Genomic DNA, 26,254 nt, shown 5'->3' on the forward strand with positions numbered 1-26,254 from the left:
ACTTTCTCCTGTGCCTCGGTAGCGCAGTAGGCAGCGCGTCAGTCTCATAATCTGCTCTAAATTGAGTTATCTGAAGGTCGTGAGTTCGATCCTCACCCGGGGCAGTAGTTTTTAGTAGCAGTTATTTCGTGCAATAATACATTTTGAAGATTTAATATTAAAATAATGAAAGGATAGTTAAAGTTAAATATTATATTTCTTCACTTTCTCCTGTGCCTCGGTAGCGCAGTAGGCAGCGCGTCAGTCTCATAATCTGCTCTAAATTGAGTTATCTGAAGGTCGTGAGTTCGATCCTCACCCGGGGCAGTAGTTTTTAGTAGCAGTTATTTCGTGCAATAATACATTTTGAAGATTTAATATTAAAATAATGAAAGGATAGTTAAAGTTAAATATTATATTTCTTCACTTTCTCCTGTGCCTCGGTAGCGCAGTAGGCTGCGCGTCAGTCTCATAATCTGCTCTAAATTGAGTTATCTGAAGGTCGTGAGTTCGATCCTCACCCGGGGCAGTAGTTTTTAGTAGCAGTTATTTCGTGCAATAATACATTTTGAAGATTTAATATTAAAATAATGAAAGCATAGTTAAAGTTAAATATTATATTTCTTCACTCTCTCCTGTGCCTCGGTAGCGCAGTAGGCAGCGCGTCAGTCTCATAATCTGCTCTAAATTGAGTTATCTGAAGGTCGTGAGTTCGATCCTCACCCGGGGCGGTAGTTTTTAGTAGCAGTTATTTCGTGCAATAATACATTTTGAAGATTTAATATTAAAATAATGAAAGCATAGTTGAAGTTAAATATTATATTTCTTCACTTTCTCCTGTGCCTCGGTAGCGCAGTAGGCAGCGCGTCAGTCTCATAATCTGCTCTAAATTGAGTTATCTGAAGGTCGTGAGTTCGATCCTCACCCGGGACAGTAGTTTTTAGTAGCAGTTATTTCGTGCAATAATACATTTTGAAGATTTAATATTAAAATAATGAAAGGATAGTTAAAGTTAAATATTATATTTCTTCACTTTCTCCTGTGCCTCGGTAGCGCTGTAGGCAGTGCGTCAGTCTCATAATCTGCTCTAACTTGAGTTATCTGAAGGTCGTGAGTTCGATCCTCACCCAGGGCAGTAGTTTTTAGTAGCAGTTATTTCGTGCAATAATACATTTTGAAGATTTAATATTAAAATAATGAAAGGATAGTTAAAGTTAAATATTATATTTCTTCACTCTCTCCTGTGCCTCGGTAGCGCAGTAGGCAGCGCGTCAGTCTCATAATCTGCTCTAAATTGAGTTATCTGAAGGTCGTGAGTTCGATTCTCACCCGGGGCAGTAGTTTTTAGTAGCAGTTATTTCGTGCAATAATACATTTTGAAGATTTAATATTAAAATAATGAAAGGATAGTTAAAGTTAAATATTATATTTCTTCACTCTCTCCTGTGCCTCGGTAGCGCAGTAGGCAGCGCGTCAGTCGCATAATCTGCTCTAAATTGAGTTATCTGAAGGTCGTGAGTTCGATCATCACCCGGGGCAGTAGTTTTTAGTAGCAGTTATTTCGTGCAATAATACATTTTGAAGATTTAATATTAAAATAATGAAAGCATAGTTAAAGTTAAATATTATATTTCTTCACTTTCTCCTGTGCCTCGGTAGCGCAGTAGGCAGCGCGTCAGTCTCATAATCTGCTCAAATTGAGTTATCTGAAGGTCGTGAGTTCGATCCTCACCCGGGGCAGTAGTTTTTAGTAGCAGTTATTTCATGCAATAATACATTTTGAAGATTTAATATTAAAATATTGAAAGCATAGTTAAAGTTAAATATTATATTTCTTCACTCTCTCCTGTGCCTCGGTAGCGCAGTAGGCAGCGCGTCAGTCTCATAATCTGCTCTAAATTGAGTTATCTGAAGGTCGTGAGTTCGATCCTCACCCGGGGCAGTAGTTTTTAGTAGCAGTTATTTCGTGCAATAATACATTTTGAAGATTTAATATTAAAATAATGAAAGCATAGTTAAAGTTAAATATTATATTTCTTCACTTTCTCCTGTGCCTCGGTAGCGCAGTAGGCAGCGCGTCAGTCTCATAATCTGCTCTAAATTGAGTTATCTGAAGGTCGTGAGTTCGATCCTCACCCGGGGCAGTAGTTTTTAGTAGCAGTTATTTCGTGCAATAATACATTTTGAAGATTTAATATTAAAATAATGAAAGCATAGTTAAAGTTAAATATTATATTTCTTCACTCTCTCCTGTGCCTCGGTAGCGCAGAAGGCAGCGCGTCAGTCTCATAATCTGCACTAAATTGAGTTATCTGAAGGTCGTGAGTTCGATCCTCACCCGGGGCAGTAGTTTTTAGTAGCAGTTATTTCGTGCAATAATACATTTTGAAGATTTAATATTAAAATAATGAAAGGATAGTTAAAGTTAAATATTATATTTCTTCACTTTCTCCTGTGCCTCGGTAGCGCAGTAGGCAGCGCGTCAGTTTCATAATCTGCTCTAAATTGAGTTATCTGAAGGTCGTGAGTTCGATCCTCACCCGGGGCAGTAGTTTTTAGTAGCAGTTATTTCGTGCAATAATACATTTTGAAGATTTAATATTAAAATAATGAAAGGATAGTTAAAGTTAAATATTATATTTCTTCACCCTCTCCTGTGCCTCGGTAGCGCAGTACGCAGCGCGTCAGTCTCATAATCTGCTCTAAATTGAGTTATCTGAAGGTCGTGAGTTCGATCCTCACCCGGGGCAGTAGTTTTTAGTAGCAGTTATTTCGTGCAATAATACATTTTGAAGATTTAATATTAAAATAATGAAAGGATAGTTAAAGTTAAATATTATATTTCTTCACTTTCTCCTGTGCCTCGGTAGCGCAGTAGGCAGCGCGTCAGTCTCATAATCTGCTCTAAATTGAGTTATCTGAAGGTCGTGAGTTCGATCCTCACCCGGGGCAGTAGTTTTTAGTAGCAGTTATTTCGTGCAATAATACATTTTGAAGATTTAATATTAAAATAATGAAAGGATAGTTAAAGTTAAATATTATATTTCTTCACTTTCTCCTGTGCCTCGGTAGCGCAGTAGGCAGCGCGTCAGTCTCATAATCTGCTCTAAATTGAGTTATCTGAAGGTCGTGAGTTCGATCCTCACCCGGGGCAGTAGTTTTTAGTAGCAGTTATTTCGTGCAATAATACATTTTGAAGATTTAATATTAAAATAATGAAAGGATAGTTAAAGTTAAATATTATATTTCTTCACTTTCTCCTGTGCCTCGGTAGCGCAGTAGGCTGCGCGTCAGTCTCATAATCTGCTCTAAATTGAGTTATCTGAAGGTCGTGAGTTCGATCCTCACCCGGGGCAGTAGTTTTTAGTAGCAGTTATTTCGTGCAATAATACATTTTGAAGATTTAATATTAAAATAATGAAAGCATAGTTAAAGTTAAATATTATATTTCTTCACTCTCTCCTGTGCCTCGGTAGCGCAGTAGGCAGCGCGTCAGTCTCATAATCTGCTCTAAATTGAGTTATCTGAAGGTCGTGAGTTCGATCCTCACCCGGGGCGGTAGTTTTTAGTAGCAGTTATTTCGTGCAATAATACATTTTGAAGATTTAATATTAAAATAATGAAAGCATAGTTGAAGTTAAATATTATATTTCTTCACTTTCTCCTGTGCCTCGGTAGCGCAGTAGGCAGCGCGTCAGTCTCATAATCTGCTCTAAATTGAGTTATCTGAAGGTCGTGAGTTCGATCCTCACCCGGGACAGTAGTTTTTAGTAGCAGTTATTTCGTGCAATAATACATTTTGAAGATTTAATATTAAAATAATGAAAGGATAGTTAAAGTTAAATATTATATTTCTTCACTCTCTCCTGTGCCTCGGTAGCGCAGTAGGCAGCGCGTCAGTCGCATAATCTGCTCTAAATTGAGTTATCTGAAGGTCGTGAGTTCGATCATCACCCGGGGCAGTAGTTTTTAGTAGCAGTTATTTCGTGCAATAATACATTTTGAAGATTTAATATTAAAATAATGAAAGCATAGTTAAAGTTAAATATTATATTTCTTCACTTTCTCCTGTGCCTCGGTAGCGCAGTAGGCAGCGCGTCAGTCTCATAATCTGCTCAAATTGAGTTATCTGAAGGTCGTGAGTTCGATCCTCACCCGGGGCAGTAGTTTTTAGTAGCAGTTATTTCATGCAATAATACATTTTGAAGATTTAATATTAAAATATTGAAAGCATAGTTAAAGTTAAATATTATATTTCTTCACTCTCTCCTGTGCCTCGGTAGCGCAGTAGGCAGCGCGTCAGTCTCATAATCTGCTCTAAATTGAGTTATCTGAAGGTCGTGAGTTCGATCCTCACCCGGGGCAGTAGTTTTTAGTAGCAGTTATTTCGTGCAATAATACATTTTGAAGATTTAATATTAAAATAATGAAAGCATAGTTAAAGTTAAATATTATATTTCTTCACTTTCTCCTGTGCCTCGGTAGCGCAGTAGGCAGCGCGTCAGTCTCATAATCTGCTCTAAATTGAGTTATCTGAAGGTCGTGAGTTCGATCCTCACCCGGGGCAGTAGTTTTTAGTAGCAGTTATTTCGTGCAATAATACATTTTGAAGATTTAATATTAAAATAATGAAAGCATAGTTAAAGTTAAATATTATATTTCTTCACTCTCTCCTGTGCCTCGGTAGCGCAGTAGGCAGTGCGTCAGTCTCATAATCTGCTCTAAATTGAGTTATCTGAAGGTCGTGAGTTCGATCCTCACCCGGGGCAGTAGTTTTTAGTAGCAGTTATTTCGTGCAATAATACATTTTGAAGATTTAATATTAAAATAATGAAAGGATAGTTAAAGTTAAATATTATATTTCTTCACTTTCTCCTGTGCCTCGGTAGCGCAGTAGGCAGCGCGTCAGTCTCATAATCTGCTCTAAATTGAGTTATCTGAAGGTCGTGAGTTCGATCCTCACCCGGGGCAGTAGTTTTTAGTAGCAGTTATTTCGTGCAATAATACATTTTGAAGATTTAATATTAAAATAATGAAAGCATAGTTAAAGTTAAATATTATATTTCTTCACTCTCTCCTGTGCCTCGGTAGCGCAGTAGGCAGCGCGTCAGTCTCATAATCTGCTCTAAATTGAGTTATCTGAAGGTCGTGAGTTCGATCCTCACCCGGGGCAGTAGTTTTTAGTAGCAGTTATTTCGTGCAATAATACATTTTGAAGATTTAATATTAAAATAATGAAAGCATAGTTGAAGTTAAATATTATATTTCTTCACTTTCTCCTGTGCCTCGGTAGCGCAGTAGGCAGCGCGTCAGTCTCATAATCTGCTCTAAATTGAGTTATCTGAAGGTCGTGAGTTCGATCCTCACCCGGGGCAGTAGTTTTTAGTAGCAGTTATTTCGTGCAATAATACATTTTGAAGATTTAATATTAAAATAATGAAAGGATAGTTAAAGTTAAATATTATATTTCTTCACTTTCTCCTGTGCCTCGGTAGCGCAGTAGGCAGTGCGTCAGTCTCGTAATCTGCTCCAACTTGAGTTATCTGAAGGTCGTGAGTTCGATCCTCACCCGGGGCAGTAGTTTTTAGTAGCAGTTATTTCGTGCAATAATACATTTTGAAGATTTAATATTAAAATAATGAAAGGATAGTTAAAGTTAAATATTATATTTCTTCACTCTCTCCTGTGCCTCGGTAGCGCAGTAGGCAGCGCGTCAGTCTCATAATCTGCTCTAAATTGAGTTATCTGAAGGTCGTGAGTTCGATCCTCACCCGGGGCAGTAGTTTTTAGTAGCAGTTATTTCGTGCAATAATACATTTTGAAGATTTAATATTAAAATAATGAAAGGATAGTTAAAGCTAAATATTATATTTCTTCACTCTCTCCTGTGCCTCGGTAGCGCAGTAGGCAGCGCGTCAGTCTCATAATCTGCTCTAAATTGAGTTATCTGAAGGTCGTGAGTTCGATCCTCACCCGGGGCAGTAGTTTTTAGTAGCAGTTATTTCGTGCAATAATACATTTTGAAGATTTAATATTAAAATAATGAAAGCATAGTTAAAGTTAAATATTATATTTCTTCACTTTCTCCTGTGCCTCGGTAGCGCAGTAGGCAGCGCGTCAGTCTCATAATCTGCTCTAAATTGAGTTATCTGAAGGTCGTGAGTTCGATCCTCACCCGGGGCAGTAGTTTTTAGTAGCAGTTATTTCGTGCAATAATACATTTTGAAGATTTAATATTAAAATAATGAAAGGATAGTTAAAGTTAAATATTATATTTCTTCACTCTCTCCTGTGCCTCGGTAGCGCAGTAGGCAGTGCGTCAGTCTCATAATCTGCTCTAAATTGAGTTATCTGAAGGTCGTGAGTTCGATCCTCAACCGGGGCAGTAGTTTTTAGTAGCAGTTATTTCGTGCAATAATACATTTTGAAGATTTAATATTAAAATAATGAAAGGATAGTTAAAGTTAAATATTATATTTCTTCACTCTCTCCTGTGCCTCGGTAGCGCAGTAGGCAGCGCGTCAGTCTCATAATCTGTCCTAATTTGAGTTATCTGAAGGTCGTGAGTTCGATCCTCACCCGGGGCAGTAGTTTTTAGTAGCAGTTATTTCGTGCAATAATACATTTTGAAGATTTAATATTAAAAAAATGAAAGCATAGTTAAAGTTAAATATTATATTTCTTCACTTTCTCCTGTGCCTCGGTAGCGCAGTAGGCAGTGCGTCAGTCTCATAATCTGCTCTAAATTGAGTTATCTGAAGGTCGTGAGTTCGATCCTCAACCGGGGCAGTAGTTTTTAGTAGCAGTTATTTCGTGCAATAATACATTTTGAAGATTTAATATTAAAATAATGAAAGGATAGTTAAAGTTAAATATTATATTTCTTCACTCTCTCCTGTGCCTCGGTAGCGCAGTAGGCAGCGCGTCAGTCTCATAATCTGCTCTAAATTGAGTTATCTGAAGGTCGTGAGTTCGATCCTCACCCGGGGCAGTAGTTTTTAGTAGCAGTTATTTCGTGCAATAATACATTTTGAAGATTTAATATTAAAATAATGAAAGCATAGTTAAAGTTAAATATTATATTTCTTCACTTTCTCCTGTGCCTCGGTAGCGCAGTAGGCAGCGCGTCAGTCTCATAATCTGCTCTAAATTGAGTTATCTGAAGGTCGTGAGTTCGATCCTCACCCGGGGCAGTAGTTTTTAGTAGCAGTTATTTCGTGCAATAATACATTTTGAAGATTTAATATTAAAATAATGAAAGCATAGTTAAAGTTAAATATTATATTTCTTCACTCTCTCCTGTGCCTCGGTAGCGCAGTAGGCAGTGCGTCAGTCTCATAATCTGCTCTAAATTGAGTTATCTGAAGGTCGTGAGTTCGATCCTCACCCGGGGCAGTAGTTTTTAGTAGCAGTTATTTCGTGCAATAATACATTTTGAAGATTTAATATTAAAATAATGAAAGGATAGTTAAAGTTAAATATTATATTTCTTCACTTTCTCCTGTGCCTCGGTAGCGCAGTAGGCAGCGCGTTAGTCTCATAATCTGCTCTAAATTGAGTTATCTGAAGGTCGTGAGTTCGATCCTCACCCGGGGCAGTAGTTTTTAGTAGCAGTTATTTCGTGCAATAATACATTTTGAAGATTTAATATTAAAATAATGAAAGCATAGTTAAAGTTAAATATTATATTTCTTCACTCTCTCCTGTGCCTCGGTAGCGCAGTAGGCAGCGCGTCAGTCTCATAATCTGCTCTAAATTGAGTTATCTGAAGGTCGTGAGTTCGATCCTCACCCGGGGCAGTAGTTTTTAGTAGCAGTTATTTCGTGCAATAATACATTTTGAAGATTTAATATTAAAATAATGAAAGCATAGTTGAAGTTAAATATTATATTTCTTCACTTTCTCCTGTGCCTCGGTAGCGCAGTAGGCAGCGCGTCAGTCTCATAATCTGCTCTAAATTGAGTTATCTGAAGGTCGTGAGTTCGATCCTCACCCGGGGCAGTAGTTTTTAGTAGCAGTTATTTCGTGCAATAATACATTTTGAAGATTTAATATTAAAATAATGAAAGGATAGTTAAAGTTAAATATTATGTTTGTTCACTTTCTCCTGTGCCTCGGTAGCGCAGTAGGCAGTGCGTCAGTCTCATAATCTGCTCTAACTTGAGTTATCTGAAGGTCGTGAGTTCGATCCTCACCCGGGGCAGTAGTTTTTAGTAGCAGTTATTTCGTGCAATAATACATTTTGAAGATTTAATATTAAAATAATGAAAGGATAGTTAAAGTTAAATATTATATTTCTTCACTCTCTCCTGTGCCTCGGTAGCGCAGTAGGCAGCGCGTCAGTCTCATAATCTGCTCTAAATTGAGTTATCTGAAGGTCGTGAGTTCGATCCTCACCCGGGGCAGTAGTTTTTAGTAGCAGTTATTTCGTGCAATAATACATTTTGAAGATTTAATATTAAAATAATGAAAGGATAGTTAAAGTTAAATATTATATTTCTTCACTCTCTCCTGTGCCTCGGTAGCGCAGTAGGCAGCGCGTCAGTCTCATAATCTGCTCTAAATTGAGTTATCTGAAGGTCGTGAGTTCGATCCTCACCCGGGGCAGTAGTTTTTAGTAGCAGTTATTTCGTGCAATAATACATTTTGAAGATTTAATATTAAAATAATGAAAGCATAGTTAAAGTTAAATATTATATTTCTTCACTTTCTCCAGTGCCTCGGTAGCGCAGTAGGCAGCGCGTCAGTCTCATAATCTGCTCTAAATTGAGTTATCTGAAGGTCGTGAGTTCGATCCTCACCCGGGGCAGTAGTTTTTAGTAGCAGTTATTTCGTGCAATAATACATTTTGAAGATTTAATATTAAAATAATGAAAGCATAGTTAAAGTTAAATATTATATTTCTTCACTCTCTCCTGTGCCTCGGTAGCGCAGTAGGCAGTGCGTCAGTCTCATAATCTGCTCTAAATTGAGTTATCTGAAGGTCGTGAGTTCGATCCTCAACCGGGGCAGTAGTTTTTAGTAGCAGTTATTTCGTGCAATAATACATTTTGAAGATTTAATATTAAAATAATGAAAGGATAGTTAAAGTTAAATATTATATTTCTTCACTCTCTCCTGTGCCTCGGTAGCGCAGTAGGCAGCGCGTCAGTCGCATAATCTGCTCTAAATTGAGTTATCTGAAGGTCGTGAGTTCGATCATCACCCGGGGCAGTAGTTTTTAGTAGCAGTTATTTCGTGCAATAATACATTTTGAAGATTTAATATTAAAATAATGAAAGCATAGTTAAAGTTAAATATTATATTTCTTCACTTTCTCCTGTGCCTCGGTAGCGCAGTAGGCAGCGCGTCAGTCTCATAATCTGCTCAAATTGAGTTATCTGAAGGTCGTGAGTTCGATCCTCACCCGGGGCAGTAGTTTTTAGTAGCAGTTATTTCATGCAATAATACATTTTGAAGATTTAATATTAAAATAATGAAAGCATAGTTAAAGTTAAATATTATATTTCTTCACTCTCTCCTGTGCCTCGGTAGCGCAGTAGGCAGCGCGTCAGTCTCATAATCTGCTCTAAATTGAGTTATCTGAAGGTCGTGAGTTCGATCCTCACCCGGGGCAGTAGTTTTTAGTAGCAGTTATTTCGTGCAATAATACATTTTGAAGATTTAATATTAAAATAATGAAAGCATAGTTAAAGTTAAATATTATATTTCTTCACTTTCTCCTGTGCCTCGGTAGCGCAGTAGGCAGCGCGTCAGTCTCATAATCTGCTCTAAATTGAGTTATCTGAAGGTCGTGAGTTCGATCCTCACCCGGGGCAGTAGTTTTTAGTAGCAGTTATTTCGTGCAATAATACATTTTGAAGATTTCATATTAAAATAATGAAAGCATAGTTAAAGTTAAATATTATATTTCTTCACTCTCTCCTGTGCCTCGGTAGCGCAGTAGGCAGTGCGTCAGTCTCATAATCTGCTCTAAATTGAGTTATCTGAAGGTCGTGAGTTCGATCCTCACCCGGGGCAGTAGTTTTTAGTAGCAGTTATTTCGTGCAATAATACATTTTGAAGATTTAATATTAAAATAATGAAAGGATAGTTAAAGTTAAATATTATATTTCTTCACTTTCTCCTGTGCCTCGGTAGCGCAGTAGGCAGCGCGTTAGTCTCATAATCTGCTCTAAATTGAGTTATCTGAAGGTCGTGAGTTCGATCCTCACCCGGGGCAGTAGTTTTTAGTAGCAGTTATTTCGTGCAATAATACATTTTGAAGATTTAATATTAAAATAATGAAAGCATAGTTAAAGTTAAATATTATATTTCTTCACTCTCTCCTGTGCCTCGGTAGCGCAGTAGGCAGCGCGTCAGTCTCATAATCTGCTCTAAATTGAGTTATCTGAAGGTCGTGAGTTCGATCCTCACCCGGGGCAGTAGTTTTTAGTAGCAGTTATTTCGTGCAATAATACATTTTGAAGATTTAATATTAAAATAATGAAAGCATAGTTGAAGTTAAATATTATATTTCTTCACTTTCTCCTGTGCCTCGGTAGCGCAGTAGGCAGCGCGTCAGTCTCATAATCTGCTCTAAATTGAGTTATCTGAAGGTCGTGAGTTCGATCCTCACCCGGGGCAGTAGTTTTTAGTAGCAGTTATTTCGTGCAATAATACATTTTGAAGATTTAATATTAAAATAATGAAAGGATATTTAAAGTTAAATATTATATTTCTTCACTTTCTCCTGTGCCTCGGTAGCGCAGTAGGCAGTGCGTCAGTCTCATAATCTGCTCTAAATTGAGTTATCTGAAGGTCGTGAGTTCGATCCTCACCCGGGGCAGTAGTTTTTAGTAGCAGTTATTTCGTGCAATAATACATTTTGAAGATTTCATATTAAAATAATGAAAGCATAGTTAAAGTTAAATATTATATTTCTTCACTCTCTCCTGTGCCTCGGTAGCGCAGTAGGCAGTGCGTCAGTCTCATAATCTGCTCTAAATTGAGTTATCTGAAGGTCGTGAGTTCGATCCTCACCCGGGGCAGTAGTTTTTAGTAGCAGTTATTTCGTGCAATAATACATTTTGAAGATTTAATATTAAAATAATGAAAGGATAGTTAAAGTTAAATATTATATTTCTTCACTTTCTCCTGTGCCTCGGTAGCGCAGTAGGCAGCGCGTTAGTCTCATAATCTGCTCTAAATTGAGTTATCTGAAGGTCGTGAGTTCGATCCTCACCCGGGGCAGTAGTTTTTAGTAGCAGTTATTTCGTGCAATAATACATTTTGAAGATTTAATATTAAAATAATGAAAGCATAGTTAAAGTTAAATATTATATTTCTTCACTCTCTCCTGTGCCTCGGTAGCGCAGTAGGCAGCGCGTCAGTCTCATAATCTGCTCTAAATTGAGTTATCTGAAGGTCGTGAGTTCGATCCTCACCCGGGGCAGTAGTTTTTAGTAGCAGTTATTTCGTGCAATAATACATTTTGAAGATTTAATATTAAAATAATGAAAGCATAGTTGAAGTTAAATATTATATTTCTTCACTTTCTCCTGTGCCTCGGTAGCGCAGTAGGCAGCGCGTCAGTCTCATAATCTGCTCTAAATTGAGTTATCTGAAGGTCGTGAGTTCGATCCTCACCCGGGGCAGTAGTTTTTAGTAGCAGTTATTTCGTGCAATAATACATTTTGAAGATTTAATATTAAAATAATGAAAGGATAGTTAAAGTTAAATATTATATTTCTTCACTCTCTCCTGTGCCTCGGTAGCGCAGTAGGCAGCGCGTCAGTCTCATAATCTGCTCTAAATTGAGTTATCTGAAGGTCGTGAGTTCGATCCTCACCCGGGGCAGTAGTTTTTAGTAGCAGTTATTTCGTGCAATAATACATTTTGAAGATTTAATATTAAAATAATGAAAGCATAGTTAAAGTTAAATATTATATTTCTTCACTTTCTCCAGTGCCTCGGTAGCGCAGTAGGCAGCGCGTCAGTCTCATAATCTGCTCTAAATTGAGTTATCTGAAGGTCGTGAGTTCGATCCTCACCCGGGGCAGTAGTTTTTAGTAGCAGTTATTTCGTGCAATAATACATTTTGAAGATTTAATATTAAAATAATGAAAGCATAGTTAAAGTTAAATATTATATTTCTTCACTCTCTCCTGTGCCTCGGTAGCGCAGTAGGCAGTGCGTCAGTCTCATAATCTGCTCTAAATTGAGTTATCTGAAGGTCGTGAGTTCGATCCTCAACCGGGGCAGTAGTTTTTAGTAGCAGTTATTTCGTGCAATAATACATTTTGAAGATTTAATATTAAAATAATGAAAGGATAGTTAAAGTTAAATATTATATTTCTTCACTCTCTCCTGTGCCTCGGTAGCGCAGTAGGCAGCGCGTCAGTCTCATAATCTGTCCTAATTTGAGTTATCTGAAGGTCGTGAGTTCGATCCTCACCCGGGGCAGTAGTTTTTAGTAGCAGTTATTTCGTGCAATAATACATTTTGAAGATTTAATATTAAAAAAATCAAAGCATAGTTAAAGTTAAATATTATATTTCTTCACTTTCTCCTGTGCCTCGGTAGCGCAGTAGGCAGTGCGTCAGTCTCATAATCTGCTCTAAATTGAGTTATCTGAAGGTCGTGAGTTCGATCCTCAACCGGGGCAGTAGTTTTTAGTAGCAGTTATTTCGTGCAATAATACATTTTGAAGATTTAATATTAAAATAATGAAAGGATAGTTAAAGTTAAATATTATATTTCTTCACTCTCTCCTGTGCCTCGGTAGCGCAGTAGGCAGCGCGTCAGTCTCATAATCTGCTCTAAATTGAGTTATCTGAAGGTCGTGAGTTCGATCCTCACCCGGGGCAGTAGTTTTTAGTAGCAGTTATTTCGTGCAATAATACATTTGGAAGATTTAATATTAAAATAATGAAAGGATAGTTAAAGTTAAATATTATATTTCTTCACTCTCTCCTGTGCCTCGGTAGCGCAGTAGGCAGCGCGTCAGTCTCATAATCTGCTCTAAATTGAGTTATCTGAAGGCCGTGAGTTCGATCCTCACCCGGGGCAGTAGTTTTTAGTAGCAGTTATTTCGTGCAATAATACATTTTGAAGATTTAATATTAAAATAATGAAAGGATAGTTAAAGTTAAATATTATATTTCTTCACTTTCTCCTGTGCCTCGGTAGCGCAGTAGGCAGTGCGTCAGTCTCATAATCTGCTCTAAATTGAGTTATCTGAAGGTCGTGAGTTCGATCCTCACCCGGGGCAGTAGTTTTTAGTAGCAGTTATTTCGTGCAATAATACATTTTGCAGATTTAATATTAAAATAATGAAAGGATAGTTAAAGTTAAATATTATATTTCTTCACTTTCTCCTGTGCCTCGGTAGCGCAGTAGGCAGTGCGTCAGTCTCATAATCTGCTCTAAATTGAGTTATCTGAAGGTCGTGAGTTCGATCCTCACCCGGGGCAGTAGTTTTTAGTAGCAGTTATTTCGTGCAATAATACATTTTGAAGATTTAATATTAAAATAATGAAAGGATAGTTAAAGTTAAATATTATATTTCTTCACTCTCTCCTGTGCCTCGGTAGCGCAGTAGGCAGCGCGTCAGTCTCATAATCTGTCCTAATTTGAGTTATCTGAAGGTCGTGAGTTCGATCCTCACCCGGGGCAGTAGTTTTTAGTAGCAGTTATTTCGTGCAATAATACATTTTGAAGATTTAATATTAAAATAATGAAAGGATAGTTAAAGTTAAATATTATATTTCTTCACTTTCTCCTGTGCCTCGGTAGCGCAGTAGGCAGTGCGTCAGTCTCATAATCTGCTCTAAATTGAGTTATCTGAAGGTCGTGAGTTCGATCCTCAACCGGGGCAGTAGTTTTTAGTAGCAGTTATTTCGTGCAATAATACATTTTGAAGATTTAATATTAAAATAATGAAAGGATAGTTAAAGTTAAATATTATATTTCTTCGCTCTCTCCTGTGCCTCGGTAGCGCAGTAGGCAGCGCGTCAGTCTCATAATCTGTCCTAATTTGAGTTATCTGAAGGTCGTGAGTTCGATCCTCACCCGGGGCAGTAGTTTTTAGTTGCAGTTATTTCGTGCAATAATACATTTTGAAGATTTAATATTAAAATAATGAAAGGATAGTTAAAGTTAAATATTATATTTCTTCACTCTCTCCTGTGCCTCGGTAGCGCAGTAGGCAGCGCGTCAGTCTCATAATCTGCTCTAAATTGAGTAATCTGAAGGTCGTGAGTTCGATCCTCACCCGGGGCAGTAGTTTTTAGTAGCAGTTATTTCGTGCAATAATACATTTTGAAGATTTAATATTAAAATAATGAAAGGATAGTTAAAGTTAAATATTATATTTCTTCACTTTCTCCTGTGCCTCGGTAGAGCAGTAGGCAGTGCGTCAGTCTCATAATCTGCTCTAAATTGAGTTATCTGAAGGTCGTGAGTTCGATCCTCACCCGGGGCAGTAGTTTTTAGTAGCAGTTATTTCGTGCAATAATACATTTTGAAGATTTAATATTAAAATAATGAAAGGATAGTTAAAGTTAAATATTATATTTCTTCACTTTCTCCTGTGCCTCGGTAGCGCAGTAGGCAGTGCGTCAGTCTCATAATCTGCTCTAAATTGAGTTATCTGAAGGTCGTGAGTTCGATCCTCAACCGGGGCTGTAGTTTTTAGTAGCAGTTATTTCGTGCAATAATACATTTTGAAGATTTAATATTAAAATAATGAAAGGATAGTTAAAGTTAAATATTATATTTCTTCACTCTCTCCTGTGCCTCGGTAGCGCAGTAGGCAGCGCGTCAGTCTCATAATCTGTCCTAATTTGAGTTATCTGAAGGTCGTGAGTTCGATCCTCACCCGGGGCAGTAGTATTTAGTTGCAGTTATTTCGTGCAATAATACATTTTGAAGATTTAATATTAAAATAATGAAAGGATAGTTAAAGTTAAATATTATATTTCTTCACTCTGTCCTGCGCCTCGGTAGCGCAGTAGGCAGCGCGTCAGTCTCATAATCTGCTCTAAATTGAGTTATCTGAAGGTCGAGAGTTCGATCCTCACCCGGGGCAGTAGTTTTTAGTAGCAGTTATTTCGTGCAATAATACATTTTGAAGATTTAATATTAAAATAATGAAAGGATAGTTAAAGTTAAATATTATATTTCTTCACTCTCTCCTGTGCCTCGGTAGCGCAGTAGGCAGCGCGTCAGTCTCATAATCTGCTCTAAATTGAGTTATCTGAAGGTCGTGAGTTCGATCCTCACCCGGGGCAGTAGTTTTTAGTAGCAGTTATTTCGTGCAATAATACATTTGGAAGATTTAATATTAAAATAATGAAAGGATAGTTAAAGTTAAATATTATATTTCTTCACTCTCTCCTGTGCCTCGGTAGCGCAGTAGGCAGCGCGTCAGTCTCATAATCTGCTCTAAATTGAGTTATCTGAAGGTCGTGAGTTCGATCCTCACCCGGGGCAGTAGTTTTTAGTAGCAGTTATTTCGTGCAATAATACATTTTGAAGATTTAATATTAAAATAATGAAAGGATAGTTAAAGTTAAATATTATATTTCTTCACTTTCTCCTGTGCCTCGGTAGCGCAGTAGGCAGTGCGTCAGTCTCATAATCTGCTCTAAATTGAGTTATCTGAAGGTCGTGAGTTCGATCCTCACCCGGGGCAGTAGTTTTTAGTAGCAGTTATTTCGTGCAATAATACATTTTGAAGATTTAATATTAAAATAATGAAAGGATAGTTAAAGTTAAATATTATATTTCTTCACTCTCTCCTGTGCCTCGGTAGCGCAGTAGGCAGCGCGTCAGTCTCATAATCTGTCCTAATTTGAGTTATCTGAAGGTCGTGAGTTCGATCCTCACCCGGGGCAGTAGTTTTTAGTAGCAGTTATTTCGTGCAATAATACATTTGGAAGATTTAATATTAAAATAATGAAAGGATAGTTAAAGTTAAATATTATATTTCTTCACTCTCTCCTGTGCCTCGGTAGCGCAGTAGGCAGCGCGTCAGTCTCACAATCTGCTCTAAATTGAGTTATCTGAAGGTCGTGAGTTCGATCCTCACCCGGGGCAGTAGTTTTTAGTAGCAGTTATTTCGTGCAATAATACATTTTGAAGATTTAATATTAAAATAATGAAAGGATAGTTAAAGTTAAATATTATATTTCTTCACTTTCTCCTGTGCCTTGGTAGCGCAGTAGGCAGTGCGTCAGTCTCATAATCTGCTCTAAATTGAGTTATCTGAAGGTCGTGAGTTCGATCCTCACCCGGGGCAGTAGTTTTTAGTAGCAGTTATTTCGTGCAATAATACATTTTGAAGATTTAATATTAAAATAATGAAAGGATAGTTAAAGTTAAATATTATATTTCTTCACTCTCTCCTGTGCCTCGGTAGCGCAGTAGGCAGCGCGTCAGTCTCATAATCTGTCCTAATTTGAGTTATCTGAAGGTCGTGAGTTCGATCCTCACCCGGGGCAGTAGTTTTTAGTAGCAGTTATTTCGTGCAATAATACATTTTGAAGATTTAATATTAAAATAATGAAAGGATAGTTAAAGTTAAATATTATATTTCTTCACTCTCTCCTGTGCCTCGGTAGCGCAGTAGGCAGTGCGTCAGTCTCATAATCTGTCCTAATTTGAGTTATCTGAAGGTCGTGAGTTCGATCCTCACCCGGGGCAGTAGTTTTTAGTAGCAGTTATTTCGTGCAATAATACATTTTGAAGATTTAATATTAAAATAATGAAAGGATAGTTAAAGTTAAATATTATATTTCTTCACTCTCTCCTGTGCCTCGGTAGCGCAGTAGGCAGTGCGTCAGTCTCATAATCTGCTCTAAATTGAGTTATCTGATGGTCGTGAGTTCGATTCTGTCCCTGGGCAGTACATTTTTGTAGCAGTTATTTCGTTCAATAATACATTTTGCTGAATTAATATTAAATTAATAAAAAGCTGGTTAAAGTTAAATTTTCAATTTTTTTTTTACAATATTACAACTCACTTTTTTTATTAATTTTAACCTTGTGTTAAGAAAAAGCTGATTTTTTATTTATTAATCAAATTTTTTATGAGCATTAAAAGTTCTAAGAATGTTTTTTAAAATGAGAGTAATATTTTCAAAAATAGTAAAACGAATATTCTTCTTTTAAATATTTTCATTCTTTAGTAATCAAATGGAAAAAAATGAATTTTTTTTCTATTCATTTGTTTTATTTCTTTTTTTTTAGTTTTTTATTCATTCAATTAATTGATATTATTTATTGATCTCTTTTTCTCATTTAATTACTTTTCATAATTATTTTTTTTTTCATTTATATTCATTTTAGAGAAAGAGATCATAATCGTCTGTTTGAGGAAGCTGCTGGAGTATTGTCTTATATCAGCAATTTTACTAAACGCAGCTGTTGAAGAAGCAGGTGATAAAATATATGTTTGTGACTATTTTCCTACCTAAGTTGAAGCTCGTTAATTGATTACTAATTAAGAATTAAGATTTCTGTAAATACCCAATTTCAGAATCATTTCTTCCTAGAGTATGTAACTCCTCAAGTTATTTACTTTCGAAACAAAATAGTTTTATTGGCTTATTTTACATTTGTTACTTAATTTATAAAGAGAATAAACATATCTTTTCAGAACTCTTCCTTAATAGAATCGCATTTCTTTTAAATGGACACCATACAGCGAGAGAAATCATTCGTTGCAAATTCTCTTGTTGGAAGTTATCTTGTAATAATTTTTTTCATGAAACTTTTCAAGTAACTTCTTTTTGGGAAATTGTAAATAAAAAAATTTTTTTTATATGCATGAGAAAAATTTTGTCTTAAAGTAAAAAATAACAGCTTTCTGTCTCAAGCAAATCTTATGATATTTTGTTCGGACATGATGATATTATTTTTCTGGAGAATTGTACCGAGATGGCTAAACGAATGAACATTCTTATTTCTTGTGAAGAAAAAGCAAATTTTTTTTACTTTTATTTGTTTCAATTAACAAATTTTGTGAATTATCGTAAAAACAATTTTTGAATTTAAGGCCCGGAGCACGGCTTTTTTGTTTAACAATAAAATACAAGTTCTCTTATAATCGATTGTGAAAAATTACTTTGTATGCAATTAAGGAATAAAAATCATTCTGTAAATAATTAAAACGATACTTTGAAAATGCATTTGCTACTTATTTGCATTTGAGAATATGGAATGCCTTTTTATCAGTCATAATATTTTAAAACACATTATTATCTCCAAAAATCGTTTCTTGATCTATGAAAAGTCAGTTTTATACGTCAGGTGTCCAATTAATTCGGAATGGACTGTTGATCAGTTTCAAATAATTTTCATAGTAAATAAATTTATTACATGAGGAAAATATCTTAAACTAGGAGGCTCCGTCCCCTGCTCGCTAACGCTCGCCAACCCCCGAGAATTGCTACGCAATCCTATGTGGTTCACGCAGTGAACCATGGCTCGCTGCGCTTGCTCGCCAATGAACGCAATGTTCTAGCTCAAAGACATAGTATATTATCATCAAAGACATGGTATTTTATCATCAAAGACGTAGTATTGTACTTATGTAGAAGAATTCTATCAATGTTCTTATTGGCTTTTAAAAAAGTATATTAGCTATTTAGATTGTACATGGTGAAAAAATCAAAACATTATCTAAATGAGAAGCATATTAGCAAAATAAATTATCAAATATTGCAGTTACTCACCTAAATTCAATTAAATGTGTATAATAAATTAGTTAATGCTAGAAATTCTGAAAGTTTTAGAAAAAAAAATTATTATTTAAAAATATAAACTTTAAACCCTAACTTTTTCTTGTGAGATAATAACCCTTAAAAAGTCTTTCATTTTCAAGAACACAAAAATTTGTTTTATCGCCAAATGAAATATTTTTTGGTGATCAGCATCAATTTCTATATTAATTAACATTTGTGGTAAAGTACATAACATTTTAGAACAAAATAAGCAATTAAATTTTTTCCAAAAAACATTTTTTTTCTGAAAAGCTCTAAGAAATTAACACTAAGCATTTACAATTACTTTGAAAACACAATTATAGATTTGGCATCTTGGAGCAATTACTGAAAGGCTGTCAAATGACTTGACTCTTGACAGGCCAACATAAAGTTGTCCATGACTAAAAACTTGTTTAGTCAATACTAAACTGATTTTCTCAAAAGTCTGACCTTGTGACTTATTTATAGTCATGGAGAAGGCCAGCCTAATTAATTCCTAATTGAGTTTAAACTAAATATTATCATGTTTTTAGGGCATGAATCTGAATTGAACAACCGGAAAATGCTCACTCTGATTATTGTTTCCGTTTTTAAAAGCGCTATATGTTGAGCCACCTCATGTGACATTTGCCATGTGACATTTTTAGCAGCAATCATTGGTCGATTTTCTAACGTTGCCATTCGGGGAGTTGTAATGAGGCTTTTTTTTTGGTGCCGTGTAAGAGAAATATATATATAGATAGCAAATTGAAATACTGTAAAAGTCGTAAAAACCAGGCTAGCTTGAGCAATAATAAAAAGCAGTTCAACAAGTTAGGTTAAGTAAAATATGCAAACGATATTTTTTTAACTACTTTTTTTTTCCTTTTTGGAGTTAACTGATTCAAACCGAGTCTGTGACCTATACAGAAAAATATAAGACTACATATATGCCAACTTTTACTCTTTCCTTTGTTGGGATATTAACACATGGGAATTTTTTTTTTCTTTTTGCACGAAATTTTTTAACGGATCTAAGATATTTCGACGTCGCTTATTTCACATCTGCAATTATTGATTGCAACGCTTGAGTAAAGCCCTCTAGCGCAGCCTGAAAATATCAGGCATTTATTTATTAAGTTTTCATTTTGTTCTATCATAATCATTGGCAGAGTCGGACGCCATTTTCTTAGTAGCAAATAAGAAGCAAAATTTCCCTAAGGAAAAGGCAGAAGAACTTGAAAAAAAGAACCAGAACATTGGTAAATCTTTTTGAAACAGAACACGCCAAACATTTGAAAAACGACTTATCAATAACTTTTACCTTTCTTGCAACCGATAACTTCCGATTTCGTGATCGCGTACTGTTACAGATGTGTGTATTATGGTAAAATACTTTTTTTTTTGTCTTCAATTCATTACACATTAAAGTGAAGTCAACATTGCTTACTTTATTCCAATGAATAAGTGTGAATTCAGAATGTGCAGAACTGTAATAGTTATAGAATAGTATATATTTCTGAATCTATATAATTCGGAAAACAACAATGAAGAATCATCTGAATTACTTGAAATAATATCATTTATGCTGATTATTAATGAATTTTTTATCGTTTTCTTGGTAAGTATTTTTTAATTTTGAGTGATAAATTTCAACTAGAATTCAGCTATTATGTTTTTAAGTTACACATTGAAATTCATAATGAGATCTTGCAATTATAAAATTTTATTGTGTGGTATGTCATCTCACAGTAATGAAGGGATAATTTATGTATATATTATTTGAGAAAAATGTTTTCAAATGACGAACATATCAATTTGGAATTCTACGGACTTATAAAGCAGGTAAGTGTTATAATTTTCATAATAAAAAATTTTACTTGTAAATAATTTTTTTCTTATTTGATGATAATTTTCAATAGAATTGTTTTCTACTTCCAATTATGAATTGAAAAAGAAAAAAAAACATGAAAGTTTTTTATTTTAATGTGAGGAATTTTAGAATTGTTTTCTTGTTTCGTAAGCATTTTTTATTTTACGTTTTTTAGTTTCTAAATAATTATTTTTATCGAAACTTAAAATTTTTTGTTTTTATAAATGCGCACACGTGTACGCTTGCGTATTTGATGTACAAGATTTGCCTTTTTGTCTAGAAGCAGTAGTTTTACTTTCAGTTCAGTTCTTTTCATGAAATTCGATATAATATGCGAATTCTCTTAATTTATTTCCCCAGTGTAGTAAAAACAAAAGGAATTAGAATAAATCTGCGAGTACATAATCTCAATATTTCAATTTTCTGAAATTCATGTTTATGAAATATTTTGTAAAGGATGTTGAGCAAAATATGTCAGACAATAAATTAGTTGGTAATTAACTTAATAAAGGAAATATAATAACAGGTTTTTTTCTTCAGAAAAGAAAAAACTATACTTTCATAATCTTAACATTGGATGCTCAATTCTTTAAACATTCTAAGCCTTAACGAGTTCGAAATTCATGCTCGTTAAGGCATTTTGATTAGGAAATTAAACACACGAGTCGGATAAAGACTTTGACGAGGGTTTAATAATAGGTAATTTCCAGAATTTCAGCATTTGTTTCATCGATTTGTTGTGAAAGTATTTTGACTCTCCAGTGAATTGAAACTTTTGGGATTTTAAACCTTTTCTATCGAACCTTTTGATCAGGAGAAAAGTAACATTTTTAATATTCAGATCTGAGCCAAGAACCAATTCGTTTTAGTTTGTTTGGTGTCTTTTAACGCCAAAACAATAATTATAATCAGGTTTTTACAATCCAAATGTTACCTACCACAGCTTTCAAATATTAAATTCAAAATGTATTTACCCATACTCTCACTAACAGAAAACGTGACAAGTAACAGATAAAAAAAAAAGAAAACACAATTCATCTTAACTTTTTATTCCAAGACATATTATTAGTGTTTAAAAAATATTTATATCGATCCAAAAAAATTTTAAATCGATCAAAAACTTTTTTTAATATCATATTTTCCTGACGAGGATTTTTTCGTCATATTTTACTCAAAAATTTTCGTAAAACTATTTTTAATTCACAATTAAATCATGATAATTTAATATAATTGTTTCTTTAAAATTCGCTATCGATGGCGCACAGCTACTTCAGTACAGTCACTATTACTTCCATATTTACTGGAATCAATGAGGTTTTCTCGATTCATTACGATCCTCGAAATGGATAAGTATCTACAATTCGGCATAAAAAGTTAAACTTATTCTTGGAAAAATAAACTTTAGAATAGTTGCTACCATTTTACTTTGTAGTAATCAGATGCCTTTCTAAATGAGCTAATCCTTTTTTCACTCATTTTTCAAATATATGACTGAAACTGTACCAAAAACAACTTCTGACGCTGTTGTTGTTGTTGTTAATTTGCGTCGCACTAGAGCTGCACAATGGGCTATTGGCGACGGTCTGGGAAACATCCCGGAGGATGATCCGAAGACATGCCATCACAATTTTGATCCTCTGCGGAGGGGATGGCACTCCCGCTTTGGTAGCACGACGACCTGCGCGCGAAGTCGAGCACTTTACGGTAGCACAGTTTAACGAGAACCAATACCACACACCCTCGGTCCCTACTCAGACTGATCCAAGTGGTCAAACTTCCGACGCAAACTTCAATAATAATTAACCTGATGTCTTAATTTATTTGTGAAAAACTATAAAAACTGTGATAAATAAATGCAAAATTTTATGTTATCGCCCGTCTTTATTAAGGTCTTAAAAGATGATAAACAGAAAGTTCTCTTCGTTTTTAGATTATTTTTCTATATAAATAAATGTTATGTAAATTTCAGGTAAAATAACTTTTGGTACTTCTGTCAACTTATTGACAGGTTAAAAAAATTTAAACCCTGTAGCCAAAAACATTAAAAACATGCATTAAGTTCAAATTAAGTACAGATGTAGGTAAACTAGAGTTTCAGTTTTCTAAATAAAACCTGCGTCAGTGTCTAACCGTAACTTTACGCAGTGTTTCTGTTTCAAAGTCTGAAACTATAGCTTGGCCAAAGAATACCAGAGAATACTGCCAAAGAATACCTGAGAATACTGCTAAAGAATACCTGAGAATACTGCTAAAGAATACTGTGTTCATTGTTAGCCAAGAACTATAGTATGTCCAACTCTTTTGCTTTATATGCACTTAATACACACTTTTGCTTCAATCTACGTAATAGAAAGTGTACACTATCCTCATTTTGGATTGAAAAAGCTTCATTATACAACCTACATAAGAGTCGTGAATTAATATTAGACTTTTTTAATACGTTTATTTTTAAAGCTTTCATATTTGAAATACTAGCTGAATACAGATTTTAAAATTCAATTGTATTATTAAATCGTTACTTCAGATATATATTGCACAAAAAGAAGCGAATACCAAAAATAATTATTTTTAAAAGAGCAAAACAAATAAATATTTTTAAAAAAATTTAAAGCTTAAGCTTTAAAACTTTTTTTTAAGTTAAGTTTTTTTAAATTTTGTTATCGTTTTTGAGCTTTTACCTATTTTCCTGTCTTTTTCAGGTCACGGTTATTTGTTTCGGGCATAAAGTCTAAATCCCAAATTTCCTCCTTCTTAAATGGTGGGTCATAGGAAATCCATGACTAAGTTATAAATCGTTCTTGGCGAAAATCACCGATACTTTTTTTAAATGTGAAAATTAAATACTAGCTAATTTTCACACTAAAAGATGCCTCGGTAATTAGATTAATTTAGAGATTTAACACTCGCGTAAAAGTTTCTCAAACCAGTTTGCTTTTAAATGTGATTTATTTGTGTTCCTTTACTCAATTTGATCATTCCTTATTTTAGCATTTCATTGTTGTTTTGGTAAAATCAATTGGTTAAATAGTAGAGTTCTTTAGGATACTATTTGTGCTCCCACGTCCGCAGCCCTCGTTTGCCGGTTTGACCGTTGCCCGGGCGATACCACGTGGAGGTGAGGGTCAGCAAAGATGTTGTTTTGTGAGAGCTTTACGAGTGTCTTCCAGCGAAATAGTTTCCAGAAAGCTATTTCGCCGGGAATTGAATATCGCATAAATTAATATTATTACACTCGATGGAAATCGCCCTGTTTTTTTTTTTTTTTTTTTATAGTAAAATTTGTTTTTTAATTACCAAGTTATTTTCAATGTCAAAATCATTTTTAATATCAGTTATTTTTTAAAGTCATTTCTAATATCAAAAACATTTTTAATGTCAGTCATCTTGATGTCAGCCATTTTTTTTACAAAATCAAACCATAGAAATATACATCCTTGAAGGAGCTGTGTGAGCACTTCCAATTTGATTAGAAAGCTTTGGCTCCCCCTCTTCACCAAAATCACTCTCTTTGGCTGCATCAATTTTTTTATCTCCATCAATATTCACACAATACATTTTGGAATGTGCTATGCGAGCACTTCCAATTCTATAAAAATGCCTTGGCTCCACCTCGTCGCCAAAATCACTACCTTTGTCTCCACCAAGGTTTTTTTCCTCATCCATATTGACACAGTACATTTCAGAATGAGCTATGCGTGCACTTCCAATTCTATAGCATAACTCCGGTTCTTCCTCTCCGCCAAAATCACTATTTTTGGCTCCATCAAATTTTTTTTGTTCATCCATATCAGAAGAACACAACTCCGAAGGAGCTATGAGTGCACTTCCAATTCTATAACGTAACTGAGATTCTTTTTCTCCGCCAAAATCACTATTTTTGGCCCCATCAAAGTTTTTTTCTGAATCCACATTAAAAGAGCACAATTCCGAAGGAGCTATGAGTGCACTTCCAATTCTACAACAAATCTCTGGCTCCTCCTCTCCGCCAATACTTTTTTTTCCTTTTTTAGGAACACCATTCAATCTCCTGTTATGAAACGAAAATTCAGTTTTTTTTTTTTTTTTAATAAATTCTTCTTACATTAATAATTTATTTCTGCTGAAACCTTAAAAGTAATAGATATTTAAATGGTTTATGGTGTCCATATTCATTTTTAATATTTAAAATATTCTTTTAATAAAAGATAATCATATTTACAATTATTTATGACACAGTACTGACATATGTTTTTCAAAAACCATATTAGTATATCAACATATAAATGAATAATACATTATAAATTTCTTTCATAAATAAGGAAGTTTAAACATATATGTAAATGTTACTTGACATGTTAATGCATTTAAATTATTAAAATCAATTATTTTTATGAAAAATTAAAGCTGGATTGGCGTATTGTATGAGTAGCATTATGCAGATTTATGCTTAAAAATGTATAGATTTCTGTTTTATTTTTTCGTTGACTAAATTGAATAAACAAAATATATGTTACTTACAGTTTCTTACGGATGTATCTGAAAAATCTCGAGAAAATTCTCGCCATAATCAATTAAATGAAATCGCAAAAGAGCAGTTGAATAAAAATCGCCCAACTCACTCAATAGCTTTTTACAAAGTGAATTATTTTCATTGTTACGCATCTCATATATATTTCTTGCATTGTTTAGTTTCTTCAAAATTTTTATTCATTGTTTAAGTGTTTGAAGCAACAAAGAAAATTTTAATTGTTTAGAGTCTTTTGAAACAAACTGCTCTGTTAAAGTTGGATATAAATTTTAACAATAAATACACAAGCAATCCTTGACCAAGTAATAAGATCAGGTTAATTTTCACACTAAAAAATGTTATTTTGCGTATAAAAATGCGTATTTTTGGCATTCCTTCTATTAGTTTTTACAATGTTCTTGTTAGATCTGGTTGCAGCAACTAAGCAAATACTCCCAAAGTTTGTTTTGATTGGTGCATCGCATTTTTTTAACATTTCATCCCACACCCCAACATTAGCTCAATAGAATTAATATTGGGGGGTAGAGGAGACCAATCCATGTACTTCAGTACTTTTTTCTTTTCTTTTGATGAAATGTAGTTTCTACACAATCTTAATGAATGTTTCGGATCATTATCTTGCTAAAAACACATCATTGATCAACGATTTTCTTACCACTAGCAAAATCTTAAAGATGCAATAATCTGTGAGGATAATTTTATCCATAATTCCCTCTATTCCTACAAGATCCAACTTTGTCACCGAAACATCTCCAAACTATGAACCTTCACCATGCTTCACAGTTAGTAGTAAACATTGATTTGTCATACATTCATCAACTGGCAGACGAACAGACAGCTTTTGTTTGCTTCCAAACAACTCAAATTTCGACTCGTCAGTAAACAAAACGTTTGGCCACTGTTCTAAAGAGCAGTTAACATGTTTTTTTTACCCCTCGTTTAACTATGTTTTTTTTTCAAAAGAGGTTTTCTAGCGGCTAAACAACTTTTTAAACCATAATCGACGTTGTATCGTAGTTACTGACACAGTTTTCTGTCCAGAAGCGCTCGATTCCTCGCGGATTTCTTGTGCTGTTTGAGTCCGGATCAGTTTCGGATAAACCTTTCGCCACCGTCGGGTTATCGGCGTCACACTTGCCGACCTGTTGACTTGTTTGCTAGCAGAAA

The 26,254-nt window shown here is 34.7% G+C and overlaps 50 non-coding genes across 50 annotated transcripts; all 50 read left to right on the top strand.

The window, feature by feature from the left end:
• Nucleotides 1-12: 12 nt before the first annotated feature.
• On the top strand, nt 13-104 carry TRNAM-CAU (transfer RNA methionine (anticodon CAU)). Its single transcript is given in 2 exon segments — nt 13-49; nt 69-104. It is a non-coding gene; the product is annotated as a tRNA-Met (tRNA).
• Nucleotides 105-214: 110 nt separating this feature from the next.
• TRNAM-CAU (transfer RNA methionine (anticodon CAU)) lies at nt 215-306 on the top strand. The gene is given in 2 exon segments: nt 215-251; nt 271-306. It is a non-coding gene; the product is annotated as a tRNA-Met (tRNA).
• Nucleotides 307-618: 312 nt separating this feature from the next.
• TRNAM-CAU (transfer RNA methionine (anticodon CAU)) lies at nt 619-710 on the top strand. The gene is given in 2 exon segments: nt 619-655; nt 675-710. It is a non-coding gene; the product is annotated as a tRNA-Met (tRNA).
• A 514-nt stretch (nt 711-1,224) lies between these two features.
• Nucleotides 1,225-1,316, top strand: TRNAM-CAU (transfer RNA methionine (anticodon CAU)). Its single transcript is given in 2 exon segments — nt 1,225-1,261; nt 1,281-1,316. It is a non-coding gene; the product is annotated as a tRNA-Met (tRNA).
• A 312-nt stretch (nt 1,317-1,628) lies between these two features.
• On the top strand, nt 1,629-1,719 carry TRNAM-CAU (transfer RNA methionine (anticodon CAU)). The gene is given in 2 exon segments: nt 1,629-1,665; nt 1,684-1,719. It is a non-coding gene; the product is annotated as a tRNA-Met (tRNA).
• A 110-nt stretch (nt 1,720-1,829) lies between these two features.
• TRNAM-CAU (transfer RNA methionine (anticodon CAU)) lies at nt 1,830-1,921 on the top strand. The gene is given in 2 exon segments: nt 1,830-1,866; nt 1,886-1,921. It is a non-coding gene; the product is annotated as a tRNA-Met (tRNA).
• A 110-nt stretch (nt 1,922-2,031) lies between these two features.
• TRNAM-CAU (transfer RNA methionine (anticodon CAU)) lies at nt 2,032-2,123 on the top strand. The gene is given in 2 exon segments: nt 2,032-2,068; nt 2,088-2,123. It is a non-coding gene; the product is annotated as a tRNA-Met (tRNA).
• Nucleotides 2,124-2,435: 312 nt separating this feature from the next.
• On the top strand, nt 2,436-2,527 carry TRNAM-CAU (transfer RNA methionine (anticodon CAU)). The gene is given in 2 exon segments: nt 2,436-2,472; nt 2,492-2,527. It is a non-coding gene; the product is annotated as a tRNA-Met (tRNA).
• Nucleotides 2,528-2,839: 312 nt separating this feature from the next.
• Nucleotides 2,840-2,931, top strand: TRNAM-CAU (transfer RNA methionine (anticodon CAU)). The gene is given in 2 exon segments: nt 2,840-2,876; nt 2,896-2,931. It is a non-coding gene; the product is annotated as a tRNA-Met (tRNA).
• A 110-nt stretch (nt 2,932-3,041) lies between these two features.
• On the top strand, nt 3,042-3,133 carry TRNAM-CAU (transfer RNA methionine (anticodon CAU)). Its single transcript is given in 2 exon segments — nt 3,042-3,078; nt 3,098-3,133. It is a non-coding gene; the product is annotated as a tRNA-Met (tRNA).
• A 312-nt stretch (nt 3,134-3,445) lies between these two features.
• Nucleotides 3,446-3,537, top strand: TRNAM-CAU (transfer RNA methionine (anticodon CAU)). The gene is given in 2 exon segments: nt 3,446-3,482; nt 3,502-3,537. It is a non-coding gene; the product is annotated as a tRNA-Met (tRNA).
• Nucleotides 3,538-4,051: 514 nt separating this feature from the next.
• On the top strand, nt 4,052-4,142 carry TRNAM-CAU (transfer RNA methionine (anticodon CAU)). Its single transcript is given in 2 exon segments — nt 4,052-4,088; nt 4,107-4,142. It is a non-coding gene; the product is annotated as a tRNA-Met (tRNA).
• A 110-nt stretch (nt 4,143-4,252) lies between these two features.
• Nucleotides 4,253-4,344, top strand: TRNAM-CAU (transfer RNA methionine (anticodon CAU)). Its single transcript is given in 2 exon segments — nt 4,253-4,289; nt 4,309-4,344. It is a non-coding gene; the product is annotated as a tRNA-Met (tRNA).
• Nucleotides 4,345-4,454: 110 nt separating this feature from the next.
• TRNAM-CAU (transfer RNA methionine (anticodon CAU)) lies at nt 4,455-4,546 on the top strand. Its single transcript is given in 2 exon segments — nt 4,455-4,491; nt 4,511-4,546. It is a non-coding gene; the product is annotated as a tRNA-Met (tRNA).
• A 312-nt stretch (nt 4,547-4,858) lies between these two features.
• On the top strand, nt 4,859-4,950 carry TRNAM-CAU (transfer RNA methionine (anticodon CAU)). Its single transcript is given in 2 exon segments — nt 4,859-4,895; nt 4,915-4,950. It is a non-coding gene; the product is annotated as a tRNA-Met (tRNA).
• A 110-nt stretch (nt 4,951-5,060) lies between these two features.
• On the top strand, nt 5,061-5,152 carry TRNAM-CAU (transfer RNA methionine (anticodon CAU)). The gene is given in 2 exon segments: nt 5,061-5,097; nt 5,117-5,152. It is a non-coding gene; the product is annotated as a tRNA-Met (tRNA).
• A 110-nt stretch (nt 5,153-5,262) lies between these two features.
• Nucleotides 5,263-5,354, top strand: TRNAM-CAU (transfer RNA methionine (anticodon CAU)). The gene is given in 2 exon segments: nt 5,263-5,299; nt 5,319-5,354. It is a non-coding gene; the product is annotated as a tRNA-Met (tRNA).
• A 110-nt stretch (nt 5,355-5,464) lies between these two features.
• On the top strand, nt 5,465-5,556 carry TRNAT-CGU (transfer RNA threonine (anticodon CGU)). The gene is given in 2 exon segments: nt 5,465-5,501; nt 5,521-5,556. It is a non-coding gene; the product is annotated as a tRNA-Thr (tRNA).
• A 110-nt stretch (nt 5,557-5,666) lies between these two features.
• Nucleotides 5,667-5,758, top strand: TRNAM-CAU (transfer RNA methionine (anticodon CAU)). The gene is given in 2 exon segments: nt 5,667-5,703; nt 5,723-5,758. It is a non-coding gene; the product is annotated as a tRNA-Met (tRNA).
• A 110-nt stretch (nt 5,759-5,868) lies between these two features.
• TRNAM-CAU (transfer RNA methionine (anticodon CAU)) lies at nt 5,869-5,960 on the top strand. Its single transcript is given in 2 exon segments — nt 5,869-5,905; nt 5,925-5,960. It is a non-coding gene; the product is annotated as a tRNA-Met (tRNA).
• A 110-nt stretch (nt 5,961-6,070) lies between these two features.
• TRNAM-CAU (transfer RNA methionine (anticodon CAU)) lies at nt 6,071-6,162 on the top strand. The gene is given in 2 exon segments: nt 6,071-6,107; nt 6,127-6,162. It is a non-coding gene; the product is annotated as a tRNA-Met (tRNA).
• Nucleotides 6,163-6,474: 312 nt separating this feature from the next.
• TRNAM-CAU (transfer RNA methionine (anticodon CAU)) lies at nt 6,475-6,566 on the top strand. The gene is given in 2 exon segments: nt 6,475-6,511; nt 6,531-6,566. It is a non-coding gene; the product is annotated as a tRNA-Met (tRNA).
• A 312-nt stretch (nt 6,567-6,878) lies between these two features.
• TRNAM-CAU (transfer RNA methionine (anticodon CAU)) lies at nt 6,879-6,970 on the top strand. Its single transcript is given in 2 exon segments — nt 6,879-6,915; nt 6,935-6,970. It is a non-coding gene; the product is annotated as a tRNA-Met (tRNA).
• A 110-nt stretch (nt 6,971-7,080) lies between these two features.
• TRNAM-CAU (transfer RNA methionine (anticodon CAU)) lies at nt 7,081-7,172 on the top strand. Its single transcript is given in 2 exon segments — nt 7,081-7,117; nt 7,137-7,172. It is a non-coding gene; the product is annotated as a tRNA-Met (tRNA).
• Nucleotides 7,173-7,686: 514 nt separating this feature from the next.
• Nucleotides 7,687-7,778, top strand: TRNAM-CAU (transfer RNA methionine (anticodon CAU)). Its single transcript is given in 2 exon segments — nt 7,687-7,723; nt 7,743-7,778. It is a non-coding gene; the product is annotated as a tRNA-Met (tRNA).
• A 110-nt stretch (nt 7,779-7,888) lies between these two features.
• Nucleotides 7,889-7,980, top strand: TRNAM-CAU (transfer RNA methionine (anticodon CAU)). Its single transcript is given in 2 exon segments — nt 7,889-7,925; nt 7,945-7,980. It is a non-coding gene; the product is annotated as a tRNA-Met (tRNA).
• Nucleotides 7,981-8,292: 312 nt separating this feature from the next.
• On the top strand, nt 8,293-8,384 carry TRNAM-CAU (transfer RNA methionine (anticodon CAU)). The gene is given in 2 exon segments: nt 8,293-8,329; nt 8,349-8,384. It is a non-coding gene; the product is annotated as a tRNA-Met (tRNA).
• Nucleotides 8,385-8,494: 110 nt separating this feature from the next.
• TRNAM-CAU (transfer RNA methionine (anticodon CAU)) lies at nt 8,495-8,586 on the top strand. Its single transcript is given in 2 exon segments — nt 8,495-8,531; nt 8,551-8,586. It is a non-coding gene; the product is annotated as a tRNA-Met (tRNA).
• Nucleotides 8,587-8,696: 110 nt separating this feature from the next.
• On the top strand, nt 8,697-8,788 carry TRNAM-CAU (transfer RNA methionine (anticodon CAU)). Its single transcript is given in 2 exon segments — nt 8,697-8,733; nt 8,753-8,788. It is a non-coding gene; the product is annotated as a tRNA-Met (tRNA).
• A 514-nt stretch (nt 8,789-9,302) lies between these two features.
• TRNAM-CAU (transfer RNA methionine (anticodon CAU)) lies at nt 9,303-9,393 on the top strand. Its single transcript is given in 2 exon segments — nt 9,303-9,339; nt 9,358-9,393. It is a non-coding gene; the product is annotated as a tRNA-Met (tRNA).
• Nucleotides 9,394-9,503: 110 nt separating this feature from the next.
• Nucleotides 9,504-9,595, top strand: TRNAM-CAU (transfer RNA methionine (anticodon CAU)). Its single transcript is given in 2 exon segments — nt 9,504-9,540; nt 9,560-9,595. It is a non-coding gene; the product is annotated as a tRNA-Met (tRNA).
• A 110-nt stretch (nt 9,596-9,705) lies between these two features.
• Nucleotides 9,706-9,797, top strand: TRNAM-CAU (transfer RNA methionine (anticodon CAU)). The gene is given in 2 exon segments: nt 9,706-9,742; nt 9,762-9,797. It is a non-coding gene; the product is annotated as a tRNA-Met (tRNA).
• A 514-nt stretch (nt 9,798-10,311) lies between these two features.
• TRNAM-CAU (transfer RNA methionine (anticodon CAU)) lies at nt 10,312-10,403 on the top strand. The gene is given in 2 exon segments: nt 10,312-10,348; nt 10,368-10,403. It is a non-coding gene; the product is annotated as a tRNA-Met (tRNA).
• A 110-nt stretch (nt 10,404-10,513) lies between these two features.
• Nucleotides 10,514-10,605, top strand: TRNAM-CAU (transfer RNA methionine (anticodon CAU)). Its single transcript is given in 2 exon segments — nt 10,514-10,550; nt 10,570-10,605. It is a non-coding gene; the product is annotated as a tRNA-Met (tRNA).
• A 716-nt stretch (nt 10,606-11,321) lies between these two features.
• Nucleotides 11,322-11,413, top strand: TRNAM-CAU (transfer RNA methionine (anticodon CAU)). The gene is given in 2 exon segments: nt 11,322-11,358; nt 11,378-11,413. It is a non-coding gene; the product is annotated as a tRNA-Met (tRNA).
• Nucleotides 11,414-11,523: 110 nt separating this feature from the next.
• On the top strand, nt 11,524-11,615 carry TRNAM-CAU (transfer RNA methionine (anticodon CAU)). The gene is given in 2 exon segments: nt 11,524-11,560; nt 11,580-11,615. It is a non-coding gene; the product is annotated as a tRNA-Met (tRNA).
• A 110-nt stretch (nt 11,616-11,725) lies between these two features.
• Nucleotides 11,726-11,817, top strand: TRNAM-CAU (transfer RNA methionine (anticodon CAU)). The gene is given in 2 exon segments: nt 11,726-11,762; nt 11,782-11,817. It is a non-coding gene; the product is annotated as a tRNA-Met (tRNA).
• Nucleotides 11,818-11,927: 110 nt separating this feature from the next.
• Nucleotides 11,928-12,019, top strand: TRNAM-CAU (transfer RNA methionine (anticodon CAU)). Its single transcript is given in 2 exon segments — nt 11,928-11,964; nt 11,984-12,019. It is a non-coding gene; the product is annotated as a tRNA-Met (tRNA).
• Nucleotides 12,020-12,331: 312 nt separating this feature from the next.
• On the top strand, nt 12,332-12,423 carry TRNAM-CAU (transfer RNA methionine (anticodon CAU)). The gene is given in 2 exon segments: nt 12,332-12,368; nt 12,388-12,423. It is a non-coding gene; the product is annotated as a tRNA-Met (tRNA).
• A 312-nt stretch (nt 12,424-12,735) lies between these two features.
• Nucleotides 12,736-12,827, top strand: TRNAM-CAU (transfer RNA methionine (anticodon CAU)). Its single transcript is given in 2 exon segments — nt 12,736-12,772; nt 12,792-12,827. It is a non-coding gene; the product is annotated as a tRNA-Met (tRNA).
• Nucleotides 12,828-12,937: 110 nt separating this feature from the next.
• On the top strand, nt 12,938-13,029 carry TRNAM-CAU (transfer RNA methionine (anticodon CAU)). The gene is given in 2 exon segments: nt 12,938-12,974; nt 12,994-13,029. It is a non-coding gene; the product is annotated as a tRNA-Met (tRNA).
• A 514-nt stretch (nt 13,030-13,543) lies between these two features.
• On the top strand, nt 13,544-13,635 carry TRNAM-CAU (transfer RNA methionine (anticodon CAU)). Its single transcript is given in 2 exon segments — nt 13,544-13,580; nt 13,600-13,635. It is a non-coding gene; the product is annotated as a tRNA-Met (tRNA).
• A 312-nt stretch (nt 13,636-13,947) lies between these two features.
• Nucleotides 13,948-14,039, top strand: TRNAM-CAU (transfer RNA methionine (anticodon CAU)). Its single transcript is given in 2 exon segments — nt 13,948-13,984; nt 14,004-14,039. It is a non-coding gene; the product is annotated as a tRNA-Met (tRNA).
• A 110-nt stretch (nt 14,040-14,149) lies between these two features.
• TRNAM-CAU (transfer RNA methionine (anticodon CAU)) lies at nt 14,150-14,241 on the top strand. Its single transcript is given in 2 exon segments — nt 14,150-14,186; nt 14,206-14,241. It is a non-coding gene; the product is annotated as a tRNA-Met (tRNA).
• A 514-nt stretch (nt 14,242-14,755) lies between these two features.
• On the top strand, nt 14,756-14,847 carry TRNAM-CAU (transfer RNA methionine (anticodon CAU)). The gene is given in 2 exon segments: nt 14,756-14,792; nt 14,812-14,847. It is a non-coding gene; the product is annotated as a tRNA-Met (tRNA).
• A 312-nt stretch (nt 14,848-15,159) lies between these two features.
• Nucleotides 15,160-15,251, top strand: TRNAM-CAU (transfer RNA methionine (anticodon CAU)). Its single transcript is given in 2 exon segments — nt 15,160-15,196; nt 15,216-15,251. It is a non-coding gene; the product is annotated as a tRNA-Met (tRNA).
• A 110-nt stretch (nt 15,252-15,361) lies between these two features.
• Nucleotides 15,362-15,453, top strand: TRNAM-CAU (transfer RNA methionine (anticodon CAU)). The gene is given in 2 exon segments: nt 15,362-15,398; nt 15,418-15,453. It is a non-coding gene; the product is annotated as a tRNA-Met (tRNA).
• A 312-nt stretch (nt 15,454-15,765) lies between these two features.
• On the top strand, nt 15,766-15,857 carry TRNAM-CAU (transfer RNA methionine (anticodon CAU)). The gene is given in 2 exon segments: nt 15,766-15,802; nt 15,822-15,857. It is a non-coding gene; the product is annotated as a tRNA-Met (tRNA).
• A 110-nt stretch (nt 15,858-15,967) lies between these two features.
• Nucleotides 15,968-16,059, top strand: TRNAV-CAC (transfer RNA valine (anticodon CAC)). Its single transcript is given in 2 exon segments — nt 15,968-16,004; nt 16,024-16,059. It is a non-coding gene; the product is annotated as a tRNA-Val (tRNA).
• Nucleotides 16,060-16,371: 312 nt separating this feature from the next.
• Nucleotides 16,372-16,463, top strand: TRNAM-CAU (transfer RNA methionine (anticodon CAU)). The gene is given in 2 exon segments: nt 16,372-16,408; nt 16,428-16,463. It is a non-coding gene; the product is annotated as a tRNA-Met (tRNA).
• Nucleotides 16,464-26,254: the final 9,791 nt, after the last annotated feature.

The sequence above is a fragment of the Parasteatoda tepidariorum genome, chromosome 9 (genome assembly GCF_982258835.1).
Source record: "Parasteatoda tepidariorum strain Cologne lab strain chromosome 9, Ptep-v5.0, whole genome shotgun sequence".
Classification (NCBI taxonomy): Eukaryota; Metazoa; Arthropoda; class Arachnida; order Araneae; family Theridiidae; genus Parasteatoda; species Parasteatoda tepidariorum.